The following is a 10,943-nucleotide window of genomic DNA, read 5'->3' on the forward strand; positions in this document are numbered from 1 at the left end:
CTGCCCCCCAGATGCTCTCGCGCTCCCCCGACCCCCGCAGGAGGAGGGCGTGCACGGGAGGGGCTGCCAGGGTCCGGGCAGGGGGCGCGCGAGCGAACCCGACGAGCAGCCAGGGGTCAAGGCGAGGGACGCCGAGCCCTAGAGAAGCCTCCGCCTGGCGCTGCGCCCGCGCACTTCCTGGCCAGCCCCTTCCCACGTGCGGGCTCCGCGTCTCCGGGGGGCGGAGGGGGCAGCCTCGCTGCGAAGGGCGGAGAAGCGGGAGTGGCAGCAGGTAGGGGCGCCAGGCGATGGGGGGGGTGGGCTCGTCACCAGTGGCGTAGCTAGAGGGGGGCAAAGCTCTCAGTCTTGCAGGGAGCCACACCGCGGTGTGCAAGCGCACACCTCCCTTTTGCTCCCCCCAATGGCTCCGAAGGGGAAGCGTCGCTTGCACGCCGCGGGGAGGCTTCCTGCAAGACTGAGTGCTTTGCCCCCCTCTAGCTACGCCACTGGTTGTCACTGCCTGGCGGGGGGGGGGCTGAATCGTCTCGTCTCGTTCTCTGCTCCGCAGGTGAAGGAACCTTTGCAGGATCCTGGTCCGGAAGAGGGAGCCAAGGATGGAAGAGCAAGAGGCTGTCGCGGAACAGGGTCCCACCGCCGATGTCCAGGGTGGCAAAGGCAAGACAGTCTGCGAAGGGTCTGCGCAGGAGGAGATCCTGGGTGGGGACGCAGCCAGCTCAGATGCCCAGCGCCAGCGCTTCAGGCAGTTCCGCTACCAGGATGCCAAGGGGCCCCGCGAGGTCTGCAGCCGCCTCCAGGCCCTTTGCCATCAGTGGCTGAAGCCAGAGCAGCACAGCAAGGAGCAGGTGGTGGACCTGGTGGTCCTGGAGCAGTTCCTGGCCGTCCTGTCTCCGGAAGTGGCAGGCTGGGTCAGAGGACGCAAGCCGGTGACCAGCTCCCAGGCAGCGGCTCTGGCAGAAGACTTCCTCCTGAGCGGGGCCGAGGACCAGCAGCAGGAAGGGCAGCAGGTAGGAACTGGTCATTTGTTTCCTTGCTGGTTTCCCCAGGAGCTGAGAACACGTACAGGGTTCCCCGGGACCCTCTCCCTGAACACTTTTGGGGTCGACACTTCCATCGAGCTGTCCACAAGAACCCCGAGATCTCTCTCCTGATCTGTCACAGACAGAAAAATCAGATAACTAAATGGCTCCCTGTCCCAAACGGGCTCACAATCGGAAAAGACGCAAAACAACACCAGCAGACAGCCACTCGAAAAGACACTGCTGGGGTGAGGAGGGCCAGTTGCTCTCCCCCTGCTAAAAAAAGGAGCACCCACTTGAAAAAGTGCCTCTTTCCCTATTAGCAGGGGTATTGATCTCCTCTCCCCCTCCCTCCCTCCCTGAAACAAAACTGTTCTTTTCTTAAGAACATAAGAACAGCCCCACTGGATCAGGCCATAGGCCCATCTAGTCCAGCTTCCTGCATGCCCCAGGGAGCACACCAGATAGCAAGAGACCTCATCCTGGTGCCCTCCCTTGCATCTGGCATTCTTGTATACCTGGAAGGCAGTGAAGGCCAAAAGAGGAGACCTGACTCCCCCCCCCCCCCGGCACTGGCAGTTCCATAGTCTCCATGCCGCTGCATCAAGGCTCCCTTGGCTGGTGGCGGGGATGGTGGATCCTGGTGTTGTTTTTGTGTTGGTGACGTAACCAGCTCCCTTCCTACTTCCATTCCATCTCTTCTCCCTCCATTGCCTCCCTGGGCTCCTTGCTGCTCTTCCAGTTGCAGGGGCTGGCAGAAGCAGAACAGGATGCAGATTTCACTGCAAGAGAGAAGGCTTCTTTGAGCACCACGCAGAGGCCGCTGTTCAGATGGATTGTGCAGGATGAGGACAGACGAGCCCCTTCACTGGGTAAGGAATGAGGGAGTGTCTCCACTTGGACTTGCTCTCTCAACGGTGCCGGAAAACAGAGACCAATTCCCTTTCACTCTTGAACCCGGAGATTTTCACCGCTTTTCTTCCCACTGCACACTGACCTCTATGGTCTGCTCTGCGGTCTTTGCCTCTTGTGATGTCACTTCTGGCTTCCAAGAGACTCTTCCAGGTTCTGCAGCTCTGCCTCTAGGCCAACTGTCTGCAGTGATGAACTGCCGGACCCCCTTCCCCTGCTGGCTCAGAGACAGGCCAGTCGTGACTACAAACAGGTGCCCTAGAAACAGCCACAGAACCCAGAATCAGCGGCTGTGCTTCAAACCCCTGCAGCACATCTGGGGAGCTTTCACAGCACACCAGTGTACCAAAGCGCATGGCGCATTGGTTGAAAATTTCTGCTCTAGCCTCTGAGAGAACACGCTTCCCTCCCCCCCTTAAAAACGAGTTAGGGTGCCATCCAGGCATTCTGAATTTGCCCAAGAGCTCATGTGGAGAGCGAAGGCATTCACACAAGTGGATGAGATGCAAAATCTGTATGAAGAATGTTTTTATTCGTATTTTATTGCATTGCATGATCTTCCGCAGCAACTAAGTGCTCAAAGCAACATGTGCAAAGCAGGGCTGTGTGGTGCGTCTGTGTCTGTGGGTCTTTGCTGGCTTTCACTGACACGGTTTTATTTTGGGGAAGAAGGGCAGGGCGGCTGCATTTCTGCTCATCTAGACTGGCTTAATGCAAGCCATGATGTGCATGTGCAACCTCCTGATTTTAGAAATGGGTTATGTCAGAATGCCAGATGCAAGGGAGGGCACCAGGATGAGGTCTCTTGCTATCTGGTGTGCTCCCTGGGGCAAGTGGTGGGCCGCTGTGAGATCCAGGAAGCTGGACTAGATGGGCCTCGGGCCTGATCCAGTGGGACTGTTCTTCTTATTTCTTATGTTCAGAGTAACTTTGGGAAGGGACTTGGCAACACCCACAGAAAACAGCACCTACCTTAGGAAACAAGAAGGATTTTGCCTCCCAGAGGGAAGGACCAGTGTGGGAATGATACAGTACGTTCTGGGTGTGCTAAGTGCTTCATGGGTACTGCCTTGATGCACTCTTTATGCCGGCCCTGTAAAGTGAGTCAGTGGTATTACTCCCATATTGCTGAAGGGGCGGAGTCAGAATGGGAGGGAGGAGCTTGCCTGAGAAATTCAGGGCAGAGGAGAGATTTGAGTCCAGGAAGTCTTAACTGGCCGCTCAGACTCCTGGCAACGAGGTGGGCAGCGTGAAGGATGTGAGCCGTCCCAGTGCAGGATCCTCTCAGCTTTCGCCAGAGTCGGTGGAGGAAGATGAAGCAGGTCTTCCTCGGGTGACTATAGTGATCAGAGAGGTCTGTGAGGAGGAAGTGAGCGGCTTCGAGCTGCAAAGGAAGGGACCCATGCCTCGAAGAGGGCCTGGCAGCAGCAGTCGAGATACAGTCAGCTTCCCAGCTCCTGTGTTTCCCCCGCAGGCCGTGGATTAAGCCACTGTGGACCTTCTCTTTGTGGTGAAGCAGAAACGGAGACTGCTCGGCAGGAGCAGGTAGGAGAAGACTGGCTAGACGGAGTGGGGGTAGGGGTGGTGCCCACCCTCTTCCCCTGCTAGTGCTGGTGCATCTCTCTAGGCCTGAGTGAACCTACCTCTTTCCCTCCGGGTCCCTCAAAGCCGCCCACCAGGAAGGCCACAAAGGCCACTGGTGATGCTTTGGATTCTGTTGGAGGACTTCCAGCCGCCTCCCGTCCCCTGGGACCTGATGTTACCTGTGAGGGGCTAAAGTTCTCTTCTTCTCCTCCTTCTCCGCTCAGGGCCCAGTGACCTTCATGGATGTAGCCGTGTCTTTCACCAAAGAGGAGTGGGCTCTGCTAGACCCAGACCAAAGATTCCTGTACAGGGAGGTCATGCTGGAGACCTTTGGGATTGTGGCCTCTGTGGGTGAGGCTGCTTCCTTCCTTCCTTCCTTCCTTTATTTATTTGATTTATACTCCGCCTTTCTCCCCGAAGGGCACCCAAGGCGGCTAACAATCAACAGATTGTATGGTTGGCAACCTTCAGTCTCGAAAGACTATGGTATAAGCCTACAGCACCTGGCATTCCCAGGCGGTCTCCCATCCAAGTACTAACCAGGCCTGACCCTGCTTAGCTTCCAAGATCAGATGAGATCAGGCATGTGCAGGGTAAAATACAATATAAAATACAAATAAAAACATTATAAAACAATTAAAAACAAACAATACGAACTATACACAGTCAGCAGTAAAACGCACAGTAAAAACATTAAATTAATAAAAGCAGCCAACATAAGGCCTCAAAGGCTTTCCTAAATAAAAAAGTCTTCAGGCCTCGTAGGAAAGTTAATAGTGAGGAGACTGTCCTCAATTCAAAGGGGAGGGAATTCCATAGTGCAGGTGCCACCACTGAAAAGGCCCTGTTTCTGGCCGCCGTCCCTTCGCCTCTCTTACTGGCGGCACAGTCAACAGGGCCCCCTCTGATGACCTCAGAGAACGAACCGGACTATGTGGGAGAAGGTGGTCTCTCAGATATGCTGGTCCCAAGCCGTTTAGGGCTTTAAAGGTCAAAACCAGCGCCTTGAATTCAGCCTGGAAACGAATAGGCAGCCAGTGCAGCTGCTGGAGCAGCGGCGTGACAGAGTCAAACCGCCGACCTCCAGTAACTACACAAGCCGCCGCATTCTGCAGTAGCTGTGGCTTCTGGACCGTCTTCAGGGGCAGCCCCACGCAGAGCGCGTTCCAACTAAGTGCTCAAAGCAACCCTTTCCTGTCACTTATTGTCTGTGTGCTGCAGGGATTCCTCCTGGAGGTTGGATTGTATTTCTCTAGTCACTTACTGGTGGTTCTAACACCCAAGTTAGCTGCTATTCTGAGCAGCACACACAAGGCACTGTATGTGACACCCCAAAGAAATAGCAGTGAGACATCTAACAACTTGCAGCTCCATTTTTGAGGCTGGCAGGATTGTGGGGTCCTACAGCTTCTTGGTGGCCCTTTCTCAGAGCTGCGTAAGGTGGTGTCAGACTGCAATGTCAGAGGTGGCCCTGCAGGGGAACTGGGCTGACCTAAGAAGGAACCTCCCTCCCGGAACGGGACTCCTCTCCCCAGCACAGTGACTGGGAAGTGCAGGGCTGGCTTCCTTCTTGGGACTGTGTTCCTGGTGGGATTTCGGAGTGTGCTTGTAGGACTGGCTGCACCTTTGGGAGAGCCCTTTGGTGGGTCCCATTTGCCAGACCTCTTTATCGCCCCCTAACCCCACTTGCATTGACTTCACCAGTGCAGAGAACGTCACAGCCTGGAGCAGTTGCTCCGACTTGCTCTTCTGGGCAGCTCCTGCTTCCTGCTACCCTGGCAGATCATGAGCTCAAGCCGGAAGCGGCAGGTGGGTGAACGGCAAGGGTGCCAAGAGCAAGGCCCGCCTTCTGCTCTCCTTCCCCCCAGCCTGTCTTCAGCCGGCCGGCCTGGGTGAGCAGCAGCAGCCTCTTGCTTGCCTGGGCAGTGGCTGCTCCGAGCTGTGCTGGTCAGTTGGAGCAGGGGGAGGAATTGCAGCTGGCAAAGGGAGGAAGCCTGGAGCTGCTGGGAGCAGTGGCCACAGCCCCTCCCTCTCCCTCTCCTTCTTCCGGTGGCTGCAGCAGCTTCTCTGGGAGTGGCTGCCTGTCTCCTCATCCAAATGGGCTAGAGAGCAGCCAGGCTGGGGAGGAATCATCAGGTCAGATCGGAGGAGGAATCATCAGGTCAGATCGGAGGCAGGAGTTCAGAGCTCTCCTCATCCCTCCTTTTCTCAGATCTGAGGAGAGAGGAGGGCAGAGCGGTTGCTCTGCAGTTCTGTCAATAACAGGTATTGAGAAGGTGCCCGGGGCAACTCTCTCTCTCTCTTCTCTCCAAAGAAGGACTTCTGGCTCCCCAAATGGACCTGGTCTCCTGGCTGGCAGAAGTGGCCAGAGACCCAGGCCCCGAACTCTGAGGAAGGACAGCAATCATCAGGTTCCACTCAGTCATGTGTGGAGAGCCTTGGTAAGAATGGAATAGCAGCCCTGGGGGGCACATCCAGTCCAGGGTTGTGTTTCCCACAGAGGCGATCAGGTGCTCCAGCAGGAGACCTACAAGCAGGGAGAGAGGCAGTCCCTCGCCCACCACTGCTCCCGCAGCTGGGCTTCAGGGGATCAGCTGCCACTGAGCCTGGAGAGAGCATTTTGCCCTCATGCCTGGCACCCAGTGATAGGCCTCTGCTCCTCCCTGAATGTGCCCAGTCACCACTGAAAGTCTTCAGAATTAGTGGCCCTCCCCACATCTTGCGGCAGCAAATTCCACAGGTCAGGCCTGTGTTGTGCAGCATGAAGAAGTCCCTCCTTTGTCATCCTAAGACACCTGCCAGTCAATTTCACTGGTTGGCAACCTTCAGTCTCGAAAGACTCTGGTAGAAGCCTACAGCACCCGGTAAATGGGCTATGTCAGAAGGCCAGATGCAAGGGAGGGCACCAGGATGAGGTCTCTTGTTATCTGGTGTGCTCCCTGGGGCATTTGGTGGGCCACTCTGAGATGCAGGAAGCTGGATTAGATGGGCCTATGGCCTGATCCAGTGGGGCTCTTCTTAGGTTCTTATGCTGGGAAGTGCAACTACAAATTGTGAATATGCATTGAAGAATGCACCTTAGGGAGAAACCAGATGAATACTGAGTGTGTGTGGGGGGGGGGGAGCTTCAGCAAGAGCTCAAGATTTGGTATTCTCCATTTTAACTGGGAGCAGCCCATCAAGGCCTCATGCAGAGCTCTTTTTCAGCCTTGGTGTTGAGCTCCTTCAACAGGATGTGCCGGGGGGGACGGGGGACAAGGGCATCTGTTTCCAGGCCGTGCATCCAGAGCTCTTTATACTTCACCACACTGGCTATCAAGTAACACCAGTCATTTTTGGTATCTGCTTCCCTACAGACTGTTTTGTTCACACTGCAGTGAATTGATCTTGTTCCCCTGTACGAGGCATTAAGAACATAAGAACAGCCCCACTGGATCAGGCCACAGGCCCATCTAGTCCAGCTTCCTGTATCTCACAGCGGCTCACCAAATGCCCCAGGGAGCACACCAGATAACAAGAGACCTGCAAGGCCTCCTGGGAATTGTAGTTTAAGAACAAAAGAACAACCCCACTGGATCAGACCATAGGCCCATCTAGTCCAGCTCCCTGTATCTCGCAGCGGCCCACCAAATGCCCCAGGGAGCACACCAGATAACAAGAGACCTCATCCTGGTGCCCTCCCTTGCATCTGGCATTCTGACATAACCCATTTCTAAAATCAGGAGGTTGCGCATACACATCATGGCTTGTACCCCGTATTGTTCATCCCTCGTCTGTTTATTGCTTTGTTCCTTCAGGTGGCGAGGAGGGGAGAGAGAAAGAGGGGGAACAGCAGAACAGTGAAGCTGAATCAAGACAGAGGAGGAGGGAGACATCCATTTCTTCTGCACTCCATGGAATTCCAGTCCAAGAAGATTGCCCCGCAGCAAACTCCCCCCTAACTGCAAAACTCTTTAGCAATCAAGAATACCCGAGTGGCCATCATGAAGTTCCAGAGGAGGAGAGACTTTCAGAATGCACTGAGTATGGAGAAAACTTCAGTCAGAGGGAAGATCTTGGCTCATATCAAAGAATCCACAATGAAGAGAAGTCCTACACAAACTCCAGGAGTGGGAAACAGTTCAGTCACAGCCCAGACCTTGAATGGCAACCAAGGGTCCATGCTGAAGACAAGCCTTTCATATGCTTAGAGTGTGGAAAGAGCTTCAATTGGAGCATAAGTCTTACAATACATCAGAGACTCCATAGACAGACAATACCGCTACATGCATGCTCAGAGTGTGGGAAGAGCTTCAGTCACAGCGTGCAGCTTAAAGCGCATCGAAGAAGCCACACAGAAGAGAAGCCATATAAATGCTCTGAGTGCGGAAAGAGTTTCGGTCATGGCATAAGCTTTACTTTACATCAAAGAATTCATACAGGGGAGAGACGACATACGTGCTTGGAATGTGGAAAAAACTTCAAGCATAGCACATGCCTTAAATCATGTGAGGGAAGCCACCCAAATGAGAAGACCTGCAGATGCTCTGAGTGTGGGCAGCCGTTCAGTCACAGCCCAGACCTTAAATGGCATCCAAGACTGTGCACAGGAGAGAAGCTGCATCAGTGCTTGGAGTGTGGAAAGAGCTTCAGACGCGGCACAAGTCTTATTTTGCATCAAAGAATCCACGCAGGGCCAAAGCCATATAAGTATCTGGAATCTGGAAGGAACTTCAGGCAGTTCTTGGGTCTCACTGAAGGACCTTCACAAGGATGAATGTGATGAATAAAATGCCTGGAACTTTGGAAGACCTTCCAATGGCACATAGACCTCTATGCTGAAGGACTCACATGTAAGAGGAAGTGCATTTTTAAATCAAGGCATTCTTTCAAAGATCAACTCTATAAATGTGCAAAAACTGACAGGAAGCTCCCCCCGTTGGAGCCAACATCTTAACGTGTCTTGAAAGTGGGCCTCTTGTCTGATCCCCTGTGATGAATTCCTGCTTCCCTCCCTGCAACAGTACAAATCAAAATGGCCATGAAGATAGAGGCATGTGCAGAATGTCCTGCTCCAGGGGTGTTTTGTTGGCCAGAGAGCCTCTGAGAGCCTCTTTCATCTGCCTGACCTCTGTCCACTCTTGCAAGGGTCGCTGGAGGAAACCATATCGCACGGTCTACCTTTTCACTCGCTCTTTGAGCAGCATGAGGCTGAGGAAGGGGATCTGGAAAAGGTGCCAGAGAGTGCTACCCACGTGATTAGAGAGCTGGAGGACTTTCCTTATGTGCTTTTGGGGTTGGGGGACAACATGATTGAGACTCCTACAGTTACGTCTGGTGGAGAGAGAAGCTTTTCTTCTCTCGCGATACCAGAACCAGGCTGGCTCATCCAGTGAGGCTGAGGGGTGAGAGATTAAGAATGGACAAAAGGAGGGGTTTCTTGTGGATTTCGCTGCCTCCAGCCAGGATGGTGGACATTTCTTGAATGGCTTTAAAGGGGGAATCCAGGAGGAGAGGCCTGTGACTGGCTTTTAGTCATGCTGGCCGTGGACTGCCCCTGGGTTCAGCAGCAGCCACCTGCCTCTGTATCCACTCGGGAGGAGCAGTGCTGTGAGAAAAGCCCCTTATTCTCTTGCCGGTGGGCTTCCCAGAGGCAGCTGCTGGGCCTTTATTTATCCAATGAGGACGAAAGGACACACACACCCTGCAACATGTTCCTCCCTCCACAGTACTGAGAGAAATCACCTGGTGGTTTTGTGTGTCTACGGGGCAACTGCTCATTTCCCTCCTGCCAACCTCCTTACCAGACCTCTCAACAATTTTGTTCATGAAGTATGTGCAAGTCTTCTCTGGGTAGCCCAGACCTCCTGCTGCCCAAGCCAGGGCGCTTCTATACTGCCTGAATTTGGGTGGAACACATGTACCCATGGGAAGGAGAACAAGCAGGCACACTGCAGTGAGGGGGGCGAGAGAAAGGGGTTGCAGGGTGGCTTTTAAAGTTTAGAGGGAATGCCACATTTGCAAGGGAAGGGAAGGGAGGAGGAGGACTTCTGGTCTGCCTGCCCTCCCTTCCCAACCCCAGATGGCCTGAGTCTTGCTCACTTGTAGTGGGGGAGGAAGAATGTGGCTTTTGGCTGCTGCAGGCTGGAGGGCAGTGGGGGGCCCAAGTTCCCACGCCTCCCCCCACCTGCCCTTTTGCAAGCTGCCTCATAGCACATTGCTGCTGGCTCAGCCATTCGCTCACCCGCCCACAAGAGGAGGGATGGGGACATCGGCTGGTTGGTGGTGGTGGGGGGCTGTCCTGAGTGTTGCAGCTGGAGTGTGCTGCATGGAGCAAGCAGAAAAGGCCTGGCAGGCCTCTTTGCAAGCACTGAGCAACACCCTTCAGCGGGGGGAGCAGTGCGATCAGGTGCATGCCCCACTCCGCTCCCCTGCACTGGGCTGCTGTCCTCACACTTTTTATGCACGGGGTCTGGGAGCCACTTTGGGACAGCCTTCTATTAAGTGTTTCCTCGGGGGTAAGTCCAGGATGGGTTTCCCCCTCGTGTCTGGGGCTGGCCTTTCCCCCTTTGCTTCTGGGGTTTGCAACCCTGAAAGGAGCCTGATCAGACCCTTAGCGGGTTGGCTGGCAACCTTCAGTCTCAAAAGCCTCTGGTAGAAGCCTACAGCACCCGGTATTCCCAGGCGGTCTCCCATCCAAGTACTAACCAGGCCTGACCCTGCTTAGCTTCCGGGAGCAGACGAGATCGGGCATGTGCAGGGTAACCCTTAACTCCGAACTGAATCTCTCAGTGTCGTAACCCACAAACGATCCAATTACAACAGAAACATCCCCTGTGAAATGCTTCTTCTTCTTCTTCTCTGCAAAGCAGAAGTGGCTTTCAGGAAGGACTGACTTCAACAAGGGAGGGGCAATTGGGGAGGCGGACAGGCAGCAGGGTGGGGAAAGACCTCTACTTGGAACCCTTGGGAGCCAGCCCCCCCCCCCCAGTTAGGGAGATGATATCAGCCTAGAGAGGTCACTGAACTGGTTGACAGTTGACTCCATCATGGTCAGGGATAACTAATGCAGGTTAATCATCTGTGACGTCATCCTCCTTCGGACATCAGGTGCGCCTGTCTTATACCCATCCAGAGGACTGTGAAATGGGGCCACCCAAAGATCAGGTGGGTCTTTCTGCACATGGGGAGGGGGGCCCTCCAGGTATGCAGTGTGTGGTTGTGCATTCAAATCCTGAAAGGCTTCTGGTGCTCCTTCCATTAAGTCTCACAAACAGGTTTTCTCCAGCACACACCTGCGCATGGAGCCGCATGGGGTCCAGGGTGTTGCACTATTGACTCTTCTCACTATAATTACCCAAATCATGGTGTTTTATTCTCCTCAAGGGTGTTTTTTCCCTTATAGATAATATTTTGCTTCAAAAACAGACTGTTCCTGAGGAGACTGATGCA

General features: G+C 54.3%; 1 pseudogene; it reads right to left on the minus strand.

Annotated features, from left to right (window-relative positions):
• Positions 1–4,003: 4,003 nt before the first annotated feature.
• On the minus strand, positions 4,004–4,123 carry LOC136642276 (5S ribosomal RNA; annotated as a pseudogene).
• Between the last annotated feature and the right edge of the window lie 6,820 nt (positions 4,124–10,943).

The sequence above is a fragment of the Tiliqua scincoides genome, chromosome 2 (assembly GCF_035046505.1).
Source record: "Tiliqua scincoides isolate rTilSci1 chromosome 2, rTilSci1.hap2, whole genome shotgun sequence".
Lineage (NCBI taxonomy): Eukaryota > Metazoa > Chordata > Lepidosauria > Squamata > Scincidae > Tiliqua > Tiliqua scincoides.